Here is a 23,958-nt window from a genome sequence, read left to right as displayed (position 1 = left end):
CCTACCCCTTGAGAACTCCTCTCTTACAGGACACAGCACAGGCCTTTCAAAAGAAGTATTCATATTCTTCTTCCTATTGGGGAATTTGTGGAGACAGCATAATCCGGGGCAGACAGGAAGTGTAACAATTCAGAGTAATGCTTCCTCCCCAAACCCAGTCATTGCACAAAGACTCCTTCCCTACAGGAGTTTTGAGCATCCTTTCTGAGCTGCCTCCTGCTGGTTTAGGGTCTGATCCAACCCTTGTTGAAGTCAACAGAAGTTAAATTGGGTCTGTAGGAGTGAAAGACCAATAATAGAATTCAGACTTGGATACCTGCATGAAAGAGCTTTGACTGCAGGTAGATTCTTTGAAAGGGTGATACAAGAAATTCTCTTGAGAATGGTGAGTTTCAGCCCCAAGGAAGTTTATTTTTTCCTTCTTTTTATTTTAGTCAAGGTGTAGATTTATAAATAACCCTCTGAACAAATTGTTTTAACTGTGAAGAACAGAGAATCAGTAGTGCTACAGTGCAACAAAATAGGCATTACCCTAGCTAATTTTATTATCGTGCTTTAAAATGTACTAATTCTCTTAGGGAAATAGCTTCCTGATAGCATCATAAATCATTATTTAGTGGGCTCCAGTGCCAGCTTCTAGAGTTAAAGTTGAGCTAAAATAAAATACAGACATCAGAAGGCTGGAGGCAGTAGAGATGAGGGTTCTTCGCAAGTTGGCAGATAAAAAGTGGTATGATTTTAAGACAAATGAAGACGTTAGAAAGAGAGAAGGATGTGAAATCAGCATACAGGATTGACTGCAATAGAAAAGATTATGATGTTGGGGATCCTGCAGAAGACAAACAGATGATAGGATGAAAAAAACCAAACCAATGCACGCACAACCAAGGTCAGTCAGACCTAGCGGCTGATCACCAACTAGATGGCGGCACATGGTATGTGGGGACTTGATCAGGCTGGTTTTAATGGAGGAACAAGCCACGGACAAGAATAAATGGTGATGCTGTACTGCTCCCTGTGTCCGCAAAAATGCTTTGAGATGAGAAGAAAATAAGCAAACAAATCGGGTTTGTGCATTGTTGATTCCTTTGCTATATGTAAGTGGACTGTTAGCTCCTTACTAACATTCAGTGGGGGTGTTTTAGTTGCTAGCTCCCAGTACTAAAAAGGGGGGAAGGGTCGATGGGGAATCAGGACCCTGAGACTGACAGTCTCCAGGAACAATGGGGAGAGGCCAATGCTCCAGGTCAGCCTGAATGACAGGGTGGGCAGACTAATCAGGAGGTCAGGGAGGTCCCGTCCTCCATGTGAGCTGGATTTGCCTGGGTCAGACAGAGTGGGGCCCAGCTAAGGAGAAAGCAGGGGCCCAAGCTGAGCTGGGGAGCAGAGCTGTGCCAGATCCAGAGGGACCAGAAAAGCAGCCCAGAGAGAGCAGACCCTGTCCTGGGAGCAGAGCTGCAACCCCAAAGCCAGAGGCACAGCCCAGAGAGAGCAGACTTGCCCTGGGAGCAGAGCTGCAGCAACCAGAGCCAGAGGGGCCAGAAAAGCAGCGCACGAAGCAGGTCAGCGCTGGGAGCAGAGTCACAGAAGCAGCCTGCAGAGCAGACCTGTCCTGGGGGCAGAGCTGCAGCAAGCAGAGCCAGAGGGGCCAGAGAAGCAGCCCAGGGAGCTGGAGGCAGAGCAGCAGCAGCAGTGCTGAGGCAGAGTGGTGGAGCTGGGGCTGGAGCAGTGCGGAGCTGGGTGTGGTGAGCAGCTGGGGAGAGCGAGGGGGACCCTGGGCAGCAGGCCCAGCACAGGGAGACACCTCAGCCAAGAGGCTCTGCAGGCCAGGCTTGGATCGTAACCCCGACAGGGCGGGGGCGACACTGGGAAGAAGGGTCCTACCACTTAGAGCCTGAGAGCGTGTGGCCACCACCAGAGCAAGTGTCCAACCCACAGCATCCCTGCAGCACAGCCAGGGCCTGAGAAGGAGGCCTGGGACTTACAAGGAACAGACTGTGAACTGCCGTGACATTCCAGAGACACTGTTTGTGATGTTCCCTGCCACAGAGCAGGTTGATGTGTTTCCTTTCACCTTTCCCATTTTCCCTTATTCTTTTTAAAATTAATTGTTGATTAAATAACTTGAATTTGCTTTAAATTGTATGTAATGGTCAGTGGGTCAGAGAAGTGCCCAGTGCAGAGAGAGTACTCGAGAGTGGGGACACACTAGCCCTTGTCCTAGGTGACCACAGCAGGGTTGGGGGTCGAGCCCCCCAGGAATCCTGGGCCCAGCCTTGCTGGGGTTACGAGGACTCTGCCAGACAGGAGAGTGGAAGGGGAGCCCTCAAGGGCAGGGAGGCCACTGGGTAAAGGAAGTGGGAGCGAGGACTCAGATCCTTTCGCTAGCCCACTTTACCAGGGTAGTGCAGAAGCCAGGAAAGTTCCCCACAAAAGCGGGACTATTCCCCCGCTTACATATACAAAGAAGGCATAACTTTTTAAAGTTTGTTTTTTTCTGTTTGCTGATAGTTCTAAAGTAAAAACAATGTTAGGTCTGATGTTCCTTGGTTTTTTTTCGGTTGGAAGTCTCAGATGTGGATTCTGAGCTTTTTCAGCCCATATGTGAAAGGGAGTAGGTGGGGGAATCTTTCAAAAAAAACTTGAGCATTTTGAGTGAAAGGGAAGTGAACAAAAGCAAACTGTTTTGAATAATCTGAATAAAAAACGACTTCCTCTTTCACTTAATCAGCTTCCATTGCATGAGATCTCTGATGTCATAATCCCACTAATGCTGTGGTTGTCCATAGAGTCTTCCAGGAAAAACAGCTGGATGAGACCTACATTTCTATTGCAGACAGCAAGGAGGAACCTTCCTCCCCCACATCCCTTCTAGGACTTTACAAATCAAACAGAAGAAAGAAAGGACACAAATCTCCCATTGTCCTTTTTTTCCTAAAAAAAATTAATTAAAAAAAAAAAAGAGAGAGAATTTAAAAGTCTCTCCATTAAGGACCACCAGGCTGTGAGCCCTTTACTCTCACTGAGTTGTCCTTGCTTCAGGAATGGCCTTGTTGATTTAAATAAGGAGTAAGATACTATTCTCTCTGTGTGTGTCTGTGCCCTCAAAATCTGGCCCTTAAATCTGATTGCAATTCAGTTTCCATTTTACTCCCTTGTGTTCATGTCCTTCCAGCTTTCCAAAGCATTCACCTGGAGCACTGAAATCTCCCATGTTTGATTTGAATTTATAAATTGTACAGTTTTTAAAATGGGATAACTTTTAAAAACAAAATTCTCCTTGTGTGGGCTTCCTGAATCCTGTGTCTCTCCCCTCCCTCTTAGCCTTCCACATGCCAGTGGAACTGTGTCAGTTCTGCTGCTTTCCCAGCAGGTACTTGGGGCGGCATTCCGTGTCCCGCGGCATCAATTCGGCGGCAGCCCCGCTGCCCTTCCGGGCACAGCGGCAATTTGGCGGCAGCTCCGCCACTGTTGCGGCGGTGGCAATTTGGCGGCGACTGCTTGGGGCGGGAAAATTGGTAGAGCTGCCCCTGCTTTCAGGGCCTTCCTTGCATGTAGAGGAGGATTTGTCATTTAATCCTTTGAGTGAGGCGCAATGGCACTGATATTTTCAAGGGTCCACTCTTATCCTATCTACTTGCTTCACCTGTTTATCTATAACCCTGCCCTGTGCTCATAACTGCCTTCATATTGGTCTGGTCATTTTTATTTTGACAAAGCTTTGGGGGTTTTATTTTTTGATTATATGTAATACTGTAAACATTTAGATATGTGAGTAATCCCACGTGTAAGCATTTGTAGGGTCAAGGCCTATACTTGCATCAGCCTGGGGAACTCCAACTGATAACTAAGAGTTTGGCAGACTAGAAGAATGAGTACCCATTATGTAGCAACTACGAAGGGGATTGTAGAGGAGATTCTTGTCTTACATTTTTATGATGCATGTATTATACTTTAACTGAAAAGTATTATGTAAATGTTATTTTAATTAATGAAAATAGGTAGGAATGCCAGCAAAAAAATGAAGTAATTCATAAAAGGGTTGGCATCATCAAGAGGTTTGACCCCAAAGCCCATTGAGATCAAGGGGAAGGCTCCCACTGACTTCAGTAGGATCTGACCATTAGGAACTATGTATATTGAAAATTAATTAGGAAATGGTAAATGTAAATGGTGGGAGAACAGGAAGCTGATTTCAATCAACTTTGTTGCTTGTGGAATATATCTTGTGAAAGCCTTTTGGCTGAAACACTGTTATTTTGTGAACACAGCCTCATTTAATAAATATATGTTTAATTCTCCTTAATGGATTCATCTGTATTTGGAGCTCGCTGTAATTTAGGAACTGTGGGTGAAATCCATTGAGGTTGATGGGTGTGTTGGCAATATATTTAAATGGGGCCAAGATTTCCCCCTGTGTCCATTGGAAGTGTAATGGTGTTGCCCAGCTACTGCAGTTTGTGGGTAGAGCTGAATGAAGATTTTCTGTCAGATTTTTTTTCTGTGGTCCTATATTTGTTGTTTTCAAATAGGGCATGGGAAAGTTGGTATTTTTTCAACAAAACTACAGTCATTTCAATTAAATTGGCATTTAAAATATTTAACATAAAATTTACCCAGAGGAAGGATGGTCCAGTGGTTAGTGCATTAGCCTGGGGGTCAGGAGATCTGTGTTTCATTCTCTACGTTGCCGCAGACTTCCTGTGTGACATTGGGCAAATTATTTAGCGTCTTTGTGCCCACATTCCCCATCTGTAAAATGGGAGTAACAGCTCTTGCCTACCTTACAAAGGTATTGTGAAGATAAACACATTAAAGACTGTGAGGTGCTCAGATACTGTGGTAAGTGGGCCATGTAAGTACCTCAGATTAGGATGGAAGGTGTTTAAATTTTTGGCACCCAACCTGAGACACATTAAAGAGGCCTGGTTTGCAGAAAGTGCTGAGCTCCTACTTCTGAAAATCAGGCCCTGGTGAGGTGTTTCAGTTTCAGTACCCAAAATCACTAGTCACTTTTAGGTTTCAGAGTAGCAGCTGTGTCAGTCTGTATTCGCAAAAAGAAAAGGAGTACTTGTGGCACCTTAGCGACTAACAAATTTATTTGAGCATAAGCTTTCGAGAGCTACAGCATGCATCCGATGAAGTGAGCTGTAGCTCACGAAAGCTTATGCTCAAATAAATTTGTTAGTCTCTAAGATGCCACAAGTACTCCTTTTCTTTTAGTCACTTTTAAAAAGTTAAGCACTTAAATTTTTGAATATAATTGGCCAAATATCAGAAAATGAATTGAAGAAAAATGTGATTTTAAAAAAGATAAATGAAAGAGATTAAAAACTATGTTCAGGTGTGAAAGAAACCCCTATCTGCTAAAAAGAGGAAAGTAGTTTTAATACCCTAAATCAATTTGGATTAGAATCTGTGACACTTATGCCTCCACTCCTTAGTTGAGCTTCTTGGTGCATGAAAAAGAAGCCTCAGTTTCCCATCTGTAGGAATGAAGAGATATTACCTCACTTCATAGGGGAGTTGTGAGGATAAATACATTAAAGATTGTGAAGTGCTCAGTTTATTACAGTAATAGGGACCTTGCAAGTACTTATAATAGATAATAGTGGGATGTTAGCAACACTATACTTAGTAAGAACATAAGAATGGCCATACTGTGTCAGACCAATGCTCCATCTAGCCAAGTATCTTGTCGTCTGACAATGGCTGGTGCCAAATGCTTCAGAGGGAATGAACAGAACAGGGCAATTTATCAAGTGATCCATCCCATCATCCAGTCCCAGTTTCTGGCAGTCAGAGGTCTAGGGACACCCAGAGCATAGGGTTGCATCCCTGAACATTGCAGCTAATAGCCATTGATGGAGCTATCCTCCATAGAACTCATCTAATTCTTTTGTGAACCAGTTATGCTTTTGGCCTTCACAACATCTCCTGGCAATGAGTTCCACAGGCTGGCTGTATGTTATGTAAAGAAATACTTCCTTTTGTTTGTTTTAAACCTGCTGCCTATTCATTTCATTGGGTGAGCCCTGGTTTGTGTGTTATGTGAAGGGGTAAATAACAGTTTCATTATCTGCTTTCTCCACACCATTCATGATTTTATAGACCCCTATCATAGCTCAGTCATGTCTTCCCTAAGCTGAACAGTCCCAGTCATTTTAATCGCTCCTCATATGGAAGCTGGTCCACACCCTTAATCATTTCTGTTGCCCTTCTCAGTTTTTTCCCCCCAGTTCTAATATATGTATATTTTAAGATGGGGCAAGCAGTATTCCAGGTGTGGGCATACCCTGGATTATGTAATGGCATCATATTTACTGTCTTATTATCTATCCCTTTTCTAATGGTTCCTAACATTCATGGTTAAAGTTGAGACTAGCTTCCTGCCTAACAGTTGGTTTTTGCTTAAACAGATACTAAAATAAATGGGAGGTTCCCATTTTTGCGGGGAATAACACAGAAGAGAGACAAAAGAAATTCACTTTCCAGAAAACTTGGTGGGACAAAGTCAGAACCATTAATTGCTATAAGAATATTGATAAATCTGCAGGCCTTTTTTTTTTTAACGTGCTGTTTGGGCATTTACATTAGTTTTGATTTCTGTATTTATTTGCCTGTGCACAGTATGACTGAAAAAGCTTTGATTTTTTTTGTTTGTTTTAATGATTTAGAGCAGGGGTTCTCAAACTTCATTGCACCATGACCCCCTTCTGACAAAATTGCCACATAACCCCGGGGGAGAGACCGAAGCCTGAGCCTGCCGAGGCCCTGGGCAGGGGGACCAAAGCCAAATCCCCAAGGGCTTCATCCCCAGGTTGGGGGCCTGTAACCAGAACCCCACCACTTTGGACTACAGCTTCAGCCCCAGGCCCCAGCAAGTCAAACGCCAGCCCTGGTGACCCCATTGAAACAGTGTCGCGGCCCACTTTAGGGGCCCGGCCCACATTTTGAGAACTGCTGATTTAGAGTATTAACAGAAGTCGCTTCATGTAATATTGGTAGTGGAAAAAAATGATTGTTACTATCTCAACTGTCCCAATATTGTATGGAAAAAAGTGAACTTTTTTTTTCCTTTCCTTTTTTTTCCTAGTTGAACTAGTTATAAAACAATGTGTCTGATTAATAATGCATTCTATTGAAAAGGAATAGGAGGTTTGCTTAAGTATGATTCACCATTGTCTGGTACAATAATTATAAGTCTTTTGGTTGCTTTTAGGTCAGAATGACCCTGTTTGTTATAATTTTTTCAATGTTGGAGTCCTATGCAGTGGGTGTTTAAAGAGTTTTGCAACAGATACCAGTTTATTAGCTTCACTGTTTTTTAGTAAGTATGTAACAGCCCGTATTTTCTTTGTGCCCTTTTTCATTACAAATATCTATGACGAGATTTCACAAAATTTTAATAAAGTCCTTCTTACTTGTCAGTAGTCTGGAGAAATGGAGTGCTTGCATCATGCATCTGTCCTGACCCACAAAGATTGGGGTGCAACTAACACTGTCAGGTGGTTTAAATACAGAAAAGTAATACACTCTCACTGTGAGAATGTACTATGTGGCTTTATAATATACTTTCATAGGGTCTCCAATCGCTTTACAAATAGTGATTCACAACATTCATATGAGGTCACTAAGTGTTTTTTTTATTCCCATTTTGCAGAAACTACGGATCAAAGAAGTTGAATAACTGTCTGAAGGTCACACAGCAATTCAGTGGCCCAGCTCGGACTAGAGATCCTGACTGCTGGGCCTGTACTCTAATTTTGTGTGGGAGGAGCGTTGCCTAATAGTTAGTGTTCATCCATAACCTGATTAGAAATTTAGATTTGATAGATTCAGTTCCCTATTTTCTATGCCCTCCAGTATCGTAGTGTCTGAAGCATGACATGATCTTTAACATAGTTATTCTCACTGCACCCCTGTGAGGTAGGAAAGTACAATTTCCCCCATTTTACAGCTGGGTAACTGGATTGGATGGATTGGATAGAATGGGTACCTCGATTTTTACCAATGACCCATCACCAATATGCACATGTATGCACTCAGACTCACACTTTATCAGCCATATTCTAAAGGGAGAAAAATGATGATATAATGTGAAAGTGATTTGTCCTATATGCTAAAATAGAATAAAATTAAAGTCTGTACAATATTTTGATCCCAGTATAGGCTTTGGGCAGTATTGTATATAGTGTAACCAAGCAGTAACTTTAAAATATAGATATCACATTCTCCTTTATGTGCAAAAGTCAGCTATCTATCTAGAAATATACTTTGGCCCAAAACAACATATTGTATAATAAATGATCTTGGCAACAAGTACCGATAATTATAAATAGCTGGAAGGTAATAGCTATATTATAACAGGAGAGTATTATTTCTTACTTGGATGGTATCTTTGGTTGTGTTGTTGAATTACAGGAGTAATGTTACCATATAGGAGAGCCATGTTATAGAGGTTAAATGGAGAATCTCACTGGACATTTTGTGGTGGTTTTGAAAGTTCTAAAAATAAAGGTGGGGCTTCTGATTAGAACTTGGCTTCTAAGGGACAGAAAACATATCTGATACTATTAACTTGCATAAAGCTCTTCTGAAGGTGTACATGGAGTCCATTATCAAGTACCATTTTTTGTGGGGGTAACACAAATGGTAAAAATACAGCATAAAATTTTTATGGTACTGTTTGCATTAAGGTCCTGATTCAATAAAACACTTGCACACCTGCTTAACTTTAAATGTGTGCTAAAGTCCATCTCTATTCAGCAAAGCACTTAACCATGTGTTTAAGTCCCAGTAGCACTTAAGCATGTGCTTAAATGCTTTGCTGAATTGGACTACTTGCTTTGGTGGATCAGGCCCTGATGTTCAGCACGTCAGAGGAAGGAGCCCCAGGTCAGGACACACAGATAATAATGGGTTGATCTGATTGTGCTTCTACTGGTATCAAGAAGTTTTCACATCAGAAATGGCCAGTAAAATCACTATATATTTGTCTTCATGAATATGATGTTCATATCCAAGGACTTGCTGGTGCAGGGACTCGCCTTGTGCAGAATCAAAATGTGATTGAAACACAATAAACATTAAAGGGAAAAACAGTGCTGAGGTGCTTAAGAAACTTCAGGTGTTAAAAAGAGGCATCTCTAATAGCAAGCTGTGTTATGATAACCTAAACCTGTTTGGATTAGAAGCTATGGCATTTATCCCTCCTCTTGCTACTTGAGTGTATAAAAGAGAAGAATCCCAGAAGAGGTGACTTGACTAAAACAGAGGAAACTTAGGAACAAGCTGAACTTTTGCAGGCATAATAGAGGCCATATTCTGTCCTTGATTATATCCATTTAACCTATTGACTTAACTGAGGTTTCATGGCCATAAACATGGCCAGAATTTGACTTTAAGATCTTGATCTTTTTGCTTGACTTTAACAAAGCCTTCAGTTTTATGCCCAAAAACAATTTCAAGCACATTTTATATATGGTAGAATTTCTATTTTATGAACTAATTGGGGATTGAGGAGTTAATAAAATCAAAAGGCTCATAAAAATGAGCGTTTCAAAATTACAGTAGGTTCAAAGCATAAATGAGTCTGATGCACTGCATCGCTTTCTTTTTGTCCTTCACACCACTGCAAAGCAACTTCTAATGCATTGAAGGCATTGGATCGTGAGGGAATACTGACTTGTTCTTCATCAATATCCTTTAGTTATGTGATTTTTATTTTGTTCTGTTTTTCTCCTCCCTTTCTCCCTAATCATCCTGTTGGGGGAAAAATGGTTTGCATAATTGGTCATTCATAAGGGTGGTGTTCATAAAAATGGAGGATTTACTGTAATTTAGATATCTAAATATTTGATTTGTAGGTGAAATAGTTACTTAGATGTCCAAATATTCAGTGTATAACAACTTAATAACTTTGTGTAACAGTAATTGTATGTAACAATAATTTAATATATCTAAATACCTGATTTGTAGGTGAAATTGAATATCTAAGTAACTGTGTGTAACGATTTCAAGAGATGTTATCAGGCTAAAAGTTAAGGGCTTTATTGTGCCTTTTAGGCACTGATGTGCATCAGAATAGTATGGGGTTGTACTGCCCCACCAAAAACTCTGGGGCAAGGCACTATGCCTTCTGGAGATGCCCAGTGTAGAAAGGACAAGTTCCCTGTGCTACACCCCTTTTGGATGTAGCCTGATGGGGGTAAGTGCAAGGAGGGCAGTTATCTCATGGAAAATGTATGATTGTGCCCCATGTAACCACACCAATCTGGCCCCACCATTTTAAAGTACAGATTTCCTCACTAGTGTTACTGTTAGCAGCTTAGATTATTAGAAGTGAATATTTCAAAACTGAATTTTCCTTTTGGTACTTATGCTGTTTGTTTACTTTTTTGGATTTCTGTCAACTTGAACAACTAACAGCCTATTCAGTGTCATCAGGTTACCTTTATCTTTTCAGTTTCACTTTTATATTCTCATATTTTAGCACAGTGCAGGTGATTGAGCCTAAAATTTTTGGACCCAAGTCAAAGCTTGAGGCCCTCGAGATGTTTCTGGTGGGACTAGAAATAGATGATGGAGCTTACAAGGATTGTACCAAGTCCTCCTTCTCTGAATACAGGGGGAACCAATGGCAAAAGGAGTAGTCTCGTATCTTACAGGCCCAAGCTCCTTTTCAGCCAGCACCTCCAACCCAGAACCTCTCTCTAGGTTTCTCTCAGACTCACACCATGCTTACAAGCTTCTACTTTGCTTTTTCAGGCTGTCTGTGGTTCTGTCTTCTGCCTTCACCCACTCCCGTATCCCCTTACACAAAACAATACTCAGCAGAAATCCCTCTGCCCATACAGTCCAAAGCTCCTCGACAGGTGCACATAACCCTTTTGTCTTAGGTGAGAGCTTGTGACTAACTTATTCTTACAGTTCATCTCCATCAAAATCAAGGTTTTAACTCAACCCTTAACAAGGTTTCCACTAGCTCCTAACAGTATTTTACAAATATTAAGTACAACAGAAAAGATGTTCCATTTCTTTAAAATTCCAGTGGAAATCTCTTTATTTTTTTCACACAAACATATGTATATACCTCCTAAAGATTCGCTTCTGGTCTTTACAAACCAAATATTGCAGTATTGTGTTTGTCTATGAGAACCTGAATATGAAGCTGAATAGAAATGGACTATAAACAAAAATGACACCATCTAATCTGTTGTCATTGTTCAGTGTAGGAGAAATGCAAAAACTAAAGTTTGCAGAGTCACAATTCACGTAAGCATGTACTAAGTCCTATTGACTTCAGTTAGGGTCACTGTTTTCAATGGGACTTAAACAGGAATAAAATTAAGCATATGCTTAAGTACTTCATTAAACTGGAGCCATAGGAGGAAATAAAGTTAGATTTTTAAAACAGTTTCAGTTTTGATCATCTTTGGTGATATATTACAAGTAATGTAAGTCAATATTTCAGAAATATGATTTTCACCCTGACAAGTGGTCCCTTTAAATGTAATACTGTAGTTGCTTCTTTGTGCATCCAGCAATATGATGAACATAAAAGGTTTTCCATATACCTATGTACTGTTTAATTTCCTATCCATTTTATTTAGAAGACACACAGACAATGTAGCAACATATTTAACTTTCATTCTCCTGTTAATCTTTCCTTTTGTTAACATAATAGAGTCCTGTACAAACAGAAATCTTTTGTTCTCTTCAAGTGTTTTTCTATCTGCATAATGCAAAAGGGCGTTCCTATTTCTTTAAAAAAAAAATCTGTTGATGTTAATATTGCTTTAGGCCGACAGATTGATATGTACCTGGCTGGGAGCAACATGACCTAGCAAAATACTTCAGTGTTAATAAGACATAAAGTCATACCATTTATCATCTAGCACAGAGGGCACACAAATTATAGAACAGCTTGATAGGTTGTATGAGAGTCTGATTATTTTGTTTTTGTCGTAGCTACAGAGCAGATAGCTTTGAAACCTTCCTGTGTTCTACTGGGACAGAAGAATGTTCATGTCATGACGACCTGACTGAATGTTCAGTTGCGCACTGCACTGACTCAGAAGCCTTAAGTGCTCCTAACCTATACTCCAAAGCAGCAGATTCTCCTAAATCAAAGGAAAGAAAACTCCATGAAGAAAAGGAAAGGAAAGGTTATAAATCTCCCCACTGTATTTTCCACTGAATGCATCCGATGAAGTGAGCTGTAGCTCACAAAAGCTTATGCTCAAATAAATTGGTTAGTCTCTAAGGTGCCACAAGTACTCCTTTTCTTTTTGCGAATACAGACTAACACGGCTGCTACTCTGAATTCATGAAGAAAGTTACTAGCAGTTACCACAGGTGTAAATCTTCTGGGATTGCAATCAAAATGTGAAATTTTGGGATTAACTCACTGGGTGTAATCAGGAAGCATAACTTTCTTTAAGGTACAGTGCATTTTGTTATGTGCAAACTTATTTATTTTTATCTGTATCAGTAATATTTTCATGATGAGCATTTTGTGATGCTATAGGGATTTCATCAAAATATTTTTACTGCTATTAATATTATTATTCACACTTCTATGTTATTTTGTGTTACAAATAGCATTTTAAAATGCTGTACTTGAAAGAGTTTAAAAATTGTCCATGTCTCAGGATTTTTGGTTTTTTTTAACTTTATGCATTTGTCTGCACTATGTGTGTCCTCTGTGTCGGTCAGTTTCTCCTGTTGGGTGAGTGTCTCTTTCCCACAGAAACAAGGTTGACATTTAAATAAAGTAGAAAATGATTATTTTAAATCTATAAAAGCTGGGTTTAAAACAGGGAACTTGGACAGATGCCTAAAACTACTTTCAACTTGTTTGTGAAAAGACTGAGGTTTCATCTTAGTGGTGTACCTTTAACCAAAGATGCACTGTTCTAAACACTGTGATTACATGTTTTTTCTCTGACGTAGTACAGTTTTAAAATAAATTATAAATAGAAATTATTTTGTAAATGAATCGGTGCCTTGATGGTGGTGGATTTTATCTCGCAATGAAATAATATCTAGAGATTTTACTATTTGTTATAACTCCTTCATCACAAACAGGATCCAAGATCTTTTAGACTCTCTTCTGCTCGAACTTTTAGCATGTATTGAGTCTTCTCCATGTAGGACTGTATAAAAATGTGGCTCAGACTGAGGAAATCTCTGAGGCCGTCCACATGGAGTTTTCTAGTATTCCACTGTGAAATGTGGTGCCAGGGTGTGTAGGCAGCACTCTGCAGGAAAGATAGTATATCCCAGGCTGTGTTACCTTTTCCTAAGAATCTCCACGGGGCTGGATGGGGGACAATGTGCACCCCAAGTTTGCCCACTTCTCTGTGGCCTGCCCGGTCACCAGTGCCTCCTCAGACCTTTGAAGTATCCTCTGTGAAGCCCAGAATAGGTGTGTTTGGGGCAGTACCTAGAGGCAGCTGAGCAGCTCCTCTTTTATCCAGGAGCAAGACGATCCATGCACATCGGGTCCACTATGTGCACGGAGCTGGGAGAGGTATGATCTGGGCCAGTATTATCATGGGAACATTTTCCACTCAGCTCCTACTTGCTACTTCAGCCATCCTCTCCTAGCCCTGGTTCGTTCCTTCCTGCTTCTCAATCAGCTCAATGTGTTTTTATACATGTAATTCTTTTTAAGGGAGTTTAAAAGTGGTCTCTGAAAGAGCTGCTGTAATCAAAAACCAGAAGCTGATCAAAGCAACACTGAAAAATCAAACTAGAGACAGAGCAGAGCTGCTTGACTGGCAACAGGGTCCGGGATCTACGCTGGGAGAGGAGTAAAGCATGTCAATTGAACTACAGTTGAAACTGCTGATTAGTGATTTTTTTTTTCTCTCCAGTGTAACACCTGCAAAGTTTATGAGATCCTGCAGGAAAATCAAATCTGCATTAGAATACATTGTTTCCTGCAGGGAGGAATGTCAAAGCATCTACAGGATGCAATGCTATTGCCTAAATGTATTTATTGCCATATCATATATTAGGCTTAGTCTGCAGTATTATCGCAATGCTAGACTGTCCTCCAGGTCTACATATGCTTTTCAAGAAGTGGATCCTAGACCTGCTGCTGGGCTAGCAAGGGATTAAAGAATGAAATATATGGTTGGCTATACATTCCTAGACAAAAAACAAAAACAAACCCTTAAACCAGAGTTAGGACTGAGAGTAGGTTTCCAATGAAAACTAACAATGTTGTCAGAAGGTTATAGTTAAGAAACAAACAGAAATTAAATACCCTAACATCAATAAATGTTCAGTTAAGGTTCCCCTAAAATCTTTTTACTGGCCTAGATCTTCTTCCTCCATTCTATACCTTCCCTCAAATTATGCAACACCTTAATTAAAGAGTCTTGTAATTGCTGTGAGAACCACTGTCAAGACGCACATAATTCAGATTTGGCTAATGAGCTTCTCCCTTCTGTGATATGTAAAATGTGAGATTTAGAGAGGTTATGAGCATGGTTCTTCTGGAGACTGACTTCCACAAATTCAGCTGAATTTATAACTTTTCCCAGACATCTAAAATTAATTATAATCCCCCCAACAGAGTTCCCCATGAGGATTTTTGAATAACTTTTATATTTAGAAAGTAAACTTTGTGAAAGTAGTTGAATATATGAGATCTCAATAAAGATTTGTGATTAAAACCCATTTGAACTTTGTATGGCAAGATTTATTACAAACTAGAAGAGGTCAAAACATAACTTTTTTTTTCAAAACTGAATAAATATCAAAATTTCCAAACATCATAACTCAAAATGATTTGTATTTCTAGCTTCAAATTTTTCAAATAAATTTCAGCTCTGGTTTGGGTCTAGCCACGAGGAACTTCAAGCTTAAAGCAGTTTGTTCCTTACTTTATAAAGTAAGTTTTAAAAAGGGCCAAAACTAAGTCTTAAAAGGGGAACTGTTGTTCATGCTTAATTAATGAAAGCAGTCTGGTTGTAAATTGGAGTTCTCTGTTTCTCCACAAAAGTAGAACACCACAAGCTGTAGCACTGCCAATTTCTCTGCACTGAACTGCCAATAATGCCTCAGGCTGGACCACCAAAACTAATAAATGATCATATTCTTTCACTGCTTTATTGCTTGGTGGACTTGTGCACTATCTTAGTTGAGCTTTTTGAATTGGTTATCTGTAGTGCTGGTCAGGAAATGGTGGCTCGTTCCTGTAGAAAATGTAGATGAAACATTTTTCGTTTTTGTCAAAACTTCCTGCAGGAATTTTGTGGGTTACAGTGAAAAATTAGCCCCTTTAAAAAAACTGATTTTTTTCCAGCTGAAAATTTTCAGCCAAAGCCCAAAATATTTTGATTTTTGGGCTGAAATTTTTCCTGTTTCAGTGGCCAAAAATGAAAAAGAAAATTGCTTGTATGGCACAAAATGAGCCCTTTGTCTCTTGTGAATTGTTTGATATGTTGTCTGTCTGAGAGTGGCAGCATTGCTTTCCTAGCAGGTTTTCCACTTTGGTATGGATCTTTTGGGGTGATTTTCAAAGGCAACAATGAGCAGATAAATTTTTCATTAGTAAAACCCTAGCAGGAACAGTTATATATTTATTGAAAAAGTATGTATATTAATCTCTGTGAAGGGTGCCAATGTTAAAGAAAAAAACTCCTTATTTTTCTCACCCTGGGCAAGGACACTAATTTCAAAGACTGGATTTGAAATAGTTTTCTTTTTAATCCAAAATTTCCAGAAAGCCTGGTGGTCCTCTTCCCCCTTTTGAGCTCTTCTGCATGGTATACTTGAAAGCTTGGCAAATCGCATTCTGAATTCTTACTCGGAGATTCTGTTGCCTGGAAACATGAGTCAGCAGAGGAAATCATTATCGGATCACTTTCAGTGCAGAAGAAATCCAGTCTTCATATTGAACTAGTTTTCAGGATCAAAATAACAAATGAGATAAAAATAAAAAGAACAGCAAAGAAAGTGGCAGCTCAGAGATCAGACCAGTCCTCTTACAGTATATATCTTTTTATAGAAACAGAAGCAAAACTGTTTTTGGCTGGACAGAGGGGTAGGATTATTTTCTGTTTCCTGCCATCAGCCTTAATCATCAACTTCTGTGTTCAGTGATGAGATACTTTCCAAATTGGTACTATTAGGAAGCAATTTCTGATCTAATTCCATTGGAGAGGTATGAATTCTAAGATATGATTACAGAAAAGGGTACAGTACTGTGGGAGTTCTAGCTAGGATAACTGTGTTTGAAGTTAAAGCTTTAATGTTGTTTTTAAAATTGTAATGCTGAGGTGGGGCTTAGCAAATTGCCATAACCTGACTCCTAAGTGAAAAGGAGATCTTTTCGTGGTGAGATTCCATTAGCCTTTTGGAGCAAGTTGCTACATTTAGAGATTTGGGTTTAAGCCTACATAATACGTGACTACAATTAGCACTATAGTTTCTTTGTATAGATTACAGCTGACCAGGGTATGACAACTCCGTCTGCTGACAACCTTCACAGTTTCAAAATTTGTTTTCATTCTGCAATGGAATGAAAAGAAAACATTTTGAATGGTTTTGTGAAAAGGATGAGGCTGGGTTAGGGCATTAGCCTAGGTTGTGGGAGAGTCAGGTTCAAGTCCCTGCTCTGACTGATTCAGAGCAGAAGTTTGCATCCCAGATAACTGCAAATTAGGCTGAGTCTCCCACACCCTAAGCCAGTACCCTGTCCACCTGGCTTCCCTCTCTGTAAAAACATTCCTGACAAAAGTTTCACCGAAACTGATACAACTTCATTGAACCAGCATATTTTGCCAAAATTTCACTTTGGCAGAAATGTTCTCGCCAGTTCTACTGTAGATGTGCATAGCCCTATATAAGCAACTAAAACCATACTATAGAGCACTACAGTGAATGACAATTTTGTGGTACGCCAGTGACAGCTTCCTTTTCTCTGAAGAGAACTGATATGGTTTTGTACATGGCTGTAGTATTTCTAGTCATATGAATATAATTTTATCAGCACGTAATCTTTAATGTGAGGTTTGTTAAATCAACGTGCCTATGCAGCTCACACCAGAATTTTGCTTAACAACCAAAGTCTAGTTCTGTTCTTTTCAACTCCTTTTTCTTCACTTGTGTGTAACTCTGTGCTTATGAAAGGTGCTGATGGGCATGCCCAGAGAACAGCTCCCATCATTTATCCATGGGACAAGTACAGCAAAGGGAGTGGACATACAGCTTCCTCACACTGGGCTGCCATTGTGTCTCAGTCCTGACTTAAAGGATGGCCTCTGGGAGTGAAAGTGCCACTTTGGTGTCATTGAGAGTCAAACGGGAACCAATTAGAACCATTTGTAGGGTTTTTTTAGTGATGTGGATGGCTAGCCACAGTTGAGCTAACTCAGTTATTTTGCATAAGCAAACCAATACCTATCAGATGTAGTGTTGTAACTAATGGGTCTGTTAGATGTTCATATTTGTTTTCCAGAATAGAAAGGGTGTGAAATGAAAAAAACATTTCTAGACACTGTCCCTCTCTCTCTAATTTATTAAACTTATTGGGATTAACTGTGGCAGTATTATAGAACTGCAGTTCATGGGTAAACTTCCTGAGTGCATAAGTGTGTTTTAAAAGGACAGTGTCAATTATGCTTGGCAGATTTTAATTTTTTTTCTCTCATTTGTATTATTCTTAAATACCAAAATACCATTTCTCTCCTGATTGTTTCTTTTATTTTCCATTTGGTAACCACATATTTTCCCATTTCCCTTCCATATTTCTTGGGAACGTCTGGTTCTACTTAAATAGATGCAGACTCCACTGGTCTTTTTTCCACAACCCCACTTTCTCCAGTCAATAGGCCCCAGATCCACCAAAGGACTTAGGCGCCTAACTCCCACTTTAGGCCCTCAAAACCCCTGCTGAGCTGACACCTAAAGTCCTTCAGCACTTACATTTACTACATTAGGTACCTAGGCAACTTGAAGTTTCTGCCTCTGTGCATGAGCACAGCTGCCTAGGTCTGACAGCTAGCACCTCTCTCATGCAAAAGCTTCAATGGGGATTATCTTACCAGGTGAAACTAAACATTTCCCACACCTATCTCACATGTGGGACCCTATCCTATAGGCTTGCTCAAACACACACATAAAAGGGAGGTGGAGGTGGTAACAGCATCCCTTATAACCTTTAGCCCAGTAGTATGGAACTCATCTGGGATGTGTGATACCCTGGTACAATTCCCCTCTCTGCCTAATGAGGAGAAGGGATTTGAACATGGGTTCCTCATTTTCAGGTGAGTGCCCTGATCACTGGACTAAAGAGTCATTCTCTCTCTTGTCCAATGCGTATTTAATTATTTACAGACAGTGAAGCTTCAACAGGAGAGATTTCTACATCAGACTTTCCCATAGTCCAGGCGCTCACCTGAGAGATGAGAAACCCAAGTTCAAATCCCTTCTCATCAGACAGAGGGGGGAATTGGACTGCCGTCTCCCACTTCCTTAGGGAGTGCTATAGCCACTGGGCTAATGGTTATGGGGGCTCTCCTTCCTCTCCCCTTTTCCAGTGAGAATAAGACTGCATACAGCCCACAGATGCAATCCCCTTTCTGCGGATTCCCTGTTGGTGGGTTGCCAGGAGAGACAATGCGCATAGAACATTAGTCTCTACAGTCCTGGTTACTTTCCCTACTCAATAATCCTCCTCCTACAAAGCCTTCTCTTCAGGCTCCAAGAAAAGGGGGATGGTACCATGGGAGCAGCACATCTCCCTTTCCACACAAGCCAAGCTATGTCTGCCCATGTCTTAGCATTTCCAACTCTCACAAGCTGAAGTGTCTTTTAAAAGCTCCAGCTCCTCAATTTATATGAATACCTGAAACTCTCATCTTATTACATTAAAAAAAAGTAAGCTAGCCATTGGAGTTTCAGAGAGAATCTTAAAATGCACCCTAAAGGTGCCAAGAACAGAAGGCAAATAAGAACCCAACATTTATTATGTTTAAAATTTCATGATTTTTAAGCCAGCCTCTTTATTTTGGGGGTCCTGAGTCATGACTATTGAGTGCTTGGAGATCATACTGATGTTGCCTGGTTCCCTGCACATGCGGATATTGGGGGCTACAATCTGTCTCTGCATATTATTTTGAAATACTTGTCATTCAGGATTTGCATAATTGTTGTATTGATAGCTTTACCATTTTGTTCCTGGGTCCTTGCTGCTTTAATCGCTGGCTTGCTTTCACTAGTCATTTCACATGTCTGCCTCAGCCATTTGGTTAGACTAATGAACAGTGTAAAAAAAAAAAACCCACGCGAGAGAGGGAGGCTGAAAAATTTAGCGAATGGGGGAGACTGGAAAAAACAGCAAAGACTGGGGATATAGTGGGAAGGTAGAAGGTGGGGAGAGACTGCTTCTACTTAGTTGTCCTGAGACCTGTGGGCCTGTTAGAACCAAAAAGCTCATGCACATATTCCTGTCCAAGAGATCCACTATTGTGGTAATACACTTTTGAACCTAATCTTCCCAAAATAGAATTAATATATTTGTTCATAAATTCAGAGCTTAAGGCCCTAAGGGACCATTGGATCATCAACTCTGACCACCTGTGCATCACAGGCCATTACATTTCACTATGTTAACCCTGTGTTGACCCCAATAACTTATGTTGCACTGCAGCACCGCTTCCAGAAAGGTATCCAGTGTTAATGTGAAGACTCAGAGCCAGTGCTAGTTTGAAGGTCTCCACAGCTAACTCTTTTAGGACTCTTGAGTGCAAGTAATCTAGGCCTGCTGATTTAAAAATGTTTATCCCTAGTAGGTTTCAGAGTAACAACCGTGTTAGTCTGTATTCACAAAAAGAAAAGGAGTACTAGTGGCACCTTAGAGACTAACCAATTTATTTGAGCATAAGCTTTCGTGAGCTACAGCTCACTTCATCGGATCCCTAGTAGATGTTGTTTAACTATCTCCTTAGTTACTAATTGACTCATCATCCTCATGATATGAATACATCATCCTGTTTCTTTCAAAATACAGAATAAATATTTATTGAACACTTCTGCCTTTTCTACATCATTATTATAATTTTACCATCTCTACTAATGGGCCTGTACCATTGTTCGGATATCTTTTGTTTCTAATATACTTAAAATCATCCTCCTTATTGTCCTGAGCCCTGCTACCCATAATTTTTCTCTGATGTCTTTAGTTTCCCTTTTCAGTTTTGTGTCATTCATAATTTCTAATTTATATTGACTGTCTCCTTCTCAATAATAGCTGCATTTACAGTACTATACAAATTCTACTAAATATACATTTCTTGGCCCAGGCCTGGCACTGTACCTTCTTTCCTAAAGTCCTTATTCCAAGATCTCCAAATAGAAGGAGTAGAAATAATGTAGAAATATTTACGTTGTGGTAGTACCTTATGGTAGAATTGGAGCCCCGTAATGCTGGATGCTATACAAACTTGCAGCCAATTTCTGTGTGAGGTTTGCACTTTGGTTGATCTTATTAAACGCGGGAGTTCTAGCTGAATCCTTTTACTTTGACTGGATCTCCTTTTGCTATAGCTTCCCCCCATTCTACCATGATTGATCCCCTGGCTTCCTGGCTGAGAAGGAACTGACTTTGCAACCCTGGGGAAAGGGCCACTGCAGAGTAATGCAAGTGGCTTCATTTTTCAAGGTCTGGGTGGAAAGACCAAACCTGGCAATTGAACTTGACCTTGAGTCTCTTCCCTGTTACACTAGAATAGTAATCCTTAGTCAAGGTGGCCATCCTTCTCCTTCCATATTGCACAAACAACCCTTGCTGTAGGAATTTTGCTTATTCTGTGGTTGGAGGTTGAGTGCTGATCTCTCTGGATTCACACAGACCTCTTGCTACCACTTTCCATTTTTAGGATGGCTCTTTTCTTATTTACTGTGCCAGTTATCTTTACACGTGCAAGGCAGCATTTTCTGAGAGATCCCAGTATATTGCCCTAAACTGCTTTGTTGGAGGCAACATCTATTGCTTTAATGCTGATGTGTCTGTGTGATCTTAGTCTCCTGTTTATCATGGATTTAAGCAGCAGTGGATGGTATTTTTCCTCTGTATCCTCTCCATGGTGACTGACAATGTGATAAATCAAAGAGAAACTCTTTATCAGTAGCCAGGATATTGGGCTATCCTGCTGCTGCACTAGCCCTCTCAATTGATCTGGTCACTGTCTCCGATTGTTGCTTGGAATTTCACAGGCATTTGAAACTTCTGCCTGTGCCACCCACTTGTAGCCAAGAGAGAGAGACATAAATCTTGGCTGTAAATGCCAAGTCCAGTGGACCAGGAAAATAGGCTCACTGTGATCAGTGCCTGGAGCCAGGGGCCAGCATTTGACAACTCAGGTACAACATTCTGGGTGGGTGGGGTACAGCCTCCCAAGTTTAAAAGAAATGGCTGGTCTTGATGGTTGGGAGGAATGTCAGTCATCCTACAGCTAGTAGGAAACAACCCTTCCATAGCTTGCTTATATTGGCATTAAAAGCCCTCTCTCAAGCAGCTGGGAGAATTGATGGAGGGCTCATTCTGCTGAAATGGCAGGTTTAGTGTTGGCGTGAAAGCTTCTGCAACAGTGTTTGATGTCGGGAAGTGGGTAGAAAAGCAAGTCCATTCCTACTGCTGGTAGCTTACACAGTGTGCTCCACATCCTGAATCTATAACTGCATTTGACCAAACAGCATTCAAGGACTCCCCAGCTCTATCCACCTGCAGCAACCCATGAATGCCACGTGTAGAAAAGCTGAATGCTGCTATGAAATCTGGGGTAGTGTCATTTTGATTCCAGGGTCAAATTCCTGTGGAACAGAGCCTCACAATATAGGGTCAGTGGTATAAGCTTTCAGAACATGTTATTTGAGGACTGTGAGTTTGGGTCTGGGTGCCAGGGAACCCCAAAGAGTATGTGATCAAGGTAGGGTTGCCAACTTTCTACTCCCACAAAACCGAACACCCTTGCCCCACCCGCTGCCCTGCCCCTCCTCTGGGGCCCCAGCCCTGTCCCACCCCTCCTCTGAGGCCACCCCCCTGCTCACTCCATCCCCCCTCCCTCTGGTGCTTGCTCTCTCCACCCTCACTCACTTGCTCATTTTCACTGGACTGGCTCAGGGGATTGGGGTGCGGACTCCAGGGTGGGGCCAGAAATGAGGAGTTCAGGGTGCGGGAGGGGGCTCTGGGCTGAGGCAGTGGGTTGGGATGCGAGAGGGGGTGAAGACTTTGGTTGGGGGTGCAAGCTCTGGGGTGGGGCCAGGGATGAGGGGTTTGGGGTGCAGGAGGCGGCTCAGGGCTGGGACTGAGGAGTTTGGAGTGCAGGAGGGGGCTCTGGGCTGGGGCAGGGGGTTGGGGCATAGAGGGGGTGAGGGCTCTGACTGGGGGTGTGGGCTCTGGGCTGGGGATGAGGGGTCTGGGGTGCAGGAGGGTGCTCTGGGCTGGGATCAAGGGGTTCAGAGGGCAGGAGGGGGATCAGGGGCAGGTGTTGGGGCTCAGGAGGGGGTCAGGGGTGCAGGCTCTGGGCGGCACTTACCTCAAGCAGCTCCCGGAAGCAGTGGCATGTCCCCCTCCGGCTCCTACATGGAGGTGCGGCCAGGAGGCTCCAGGTGCTGCCCTGTCCGCAGGTGCCGCCCCGTCCGCAGGTGCAACCCCTGCAGCTCCCATTGGCCATGATTCCCATCCAATGGGAGCTGCAGAGCCACTGCTTGGGGCGGAGGCAGCGTGTGGCACCCCCTGACTGCCCCTCTGCGTAGGAGCAGAGGCAGGAACATACCACTGCTTCCGGGAGCCACATGGAGCCATGGCAGGCAGGGAGCCTGCCTTAGTTCTGCTGTGCTGCTGACCGGAGCTGCCAGGGTCCCTTTTCGACCAGGCATTCTGGTCGAAAATTAGACACCTGGCAACCCTAGATCAAGGTTCTGATTTTAAACTGTGTTTGAGTAGGCAGATATTCAGAGACTTAATAGTAGCATACTGCAAATGGTAACCTTACCAATATCGATATGGTTCAGTTGATAAGTTACAGGGTTGGGAATCAGGAGACCTGAGTTCTAGTCCTGTTACTGTCCTGCTGTGCCACCTTGAGCATGTCACTTCACCTCTTTGAGCTCTCACTTTCACCATCTATAAAACTGAGTTAGATTTACAAAGGAAAATAAGGATCACTATCTAATGGGTTCATATGGCCCCCATCACCAGAACATCTTAGCACTTAGATTTTGAGTGTGAAGTATTATTATTTCTTATATACTTTTGAAAATCCCCTTGTTATGGCTCTAACCAATAGAATATTTTTACTACTAATTATTAACCAATGCAATGTTAGAGCTTACTTTTTTAAATGGCCCTTTCCTAGGGGCTTCCCATTTTTTGCATTTGAAACCTGTTAACTGATATAAAAATTCAGACCAGCCAGTTAAGACCACATGTGTCCTAATTTTCATATTTGGAATGTGAGATATTAACAAAGGACAAGGTCCTTCCTTAGGAATGAAATTGTCAGTGACTGGTACCACAAAGAAGTGTTTTGGGCTTAGGTGGAATGTGAGTGGCTGAAGGTTCTTTCAAGAATACTCAAGCTAAAAATCACTGTTAATGGAGAAATATAATGCTTGATTCTTTTCTCACCTATATCAGGTTTACTTTGATGTAACTCATTGACTTTTTTGGAGTTAGGCCTGATTTACATAAGTATAAATGAGAGGAGAACCCATAACCCAACAGTTTAAAATGGCTTCACTTTCCCTGATCACTTAATTTACTTGTGTCTCTGATGGTGGTATCTGAAATATTCACAGACCTGGAGATGGAATTTCTGCTCTTTCCATTGGCTGACTTGCTATGAACACATATTTTTACATTCCACTTAACAATACACATATTTCTATTCCAAAGAAAGAAAAGATAATAGAGTAACAGGTGTTTTTTGAGTG

The 23,958-nt window shown here is 41.4% G+C and overlaps 1 protein-coding gene across 4 annotated transcripts in view; it reads left to right on the top strand.

Moving 5' to 3' along the window:
- Nucleotides 1-23,958, top strand: part of GREB1 (growth regulating estrogen receptor binding 1) — a 154,003-nt gene that overhangs the window by 48,328 nt on the left and 81,717 nt on the right. The window contains exon 1 of one of the 4 annotated variants that reach the window (XM_074947648.1): nt 16,064-16,183. The exons of the other annotated variants lie outside the window; for them this stretch is intronic. The gene's annotated coding sequence lies outside the window, so the exon portion shown is untranslated. Of the gene's footprint in view, nt 1-16,063; nt 16,184-23,958 lie in introns of those variants that run through there. 4 annotated transcript variants of the gene reach the window in all.

The sequence above is a fragment of the Natator depressus genome, chromosome 3 (assembly GCF_965152275.1).
Source record: "Natator depressus isolate rNatDep1 chromosome 3, rNatDep2.hap1, whole genome shotgun sequence".
Lineage (NCBI taxonomy): Eukaryota > Metazoa > Chordata > Testudines > Cheloniidae > Natator > Natator depressus.
This window is presented reverse-complemented; position numbering and strand designations above follow the sequence as displayed.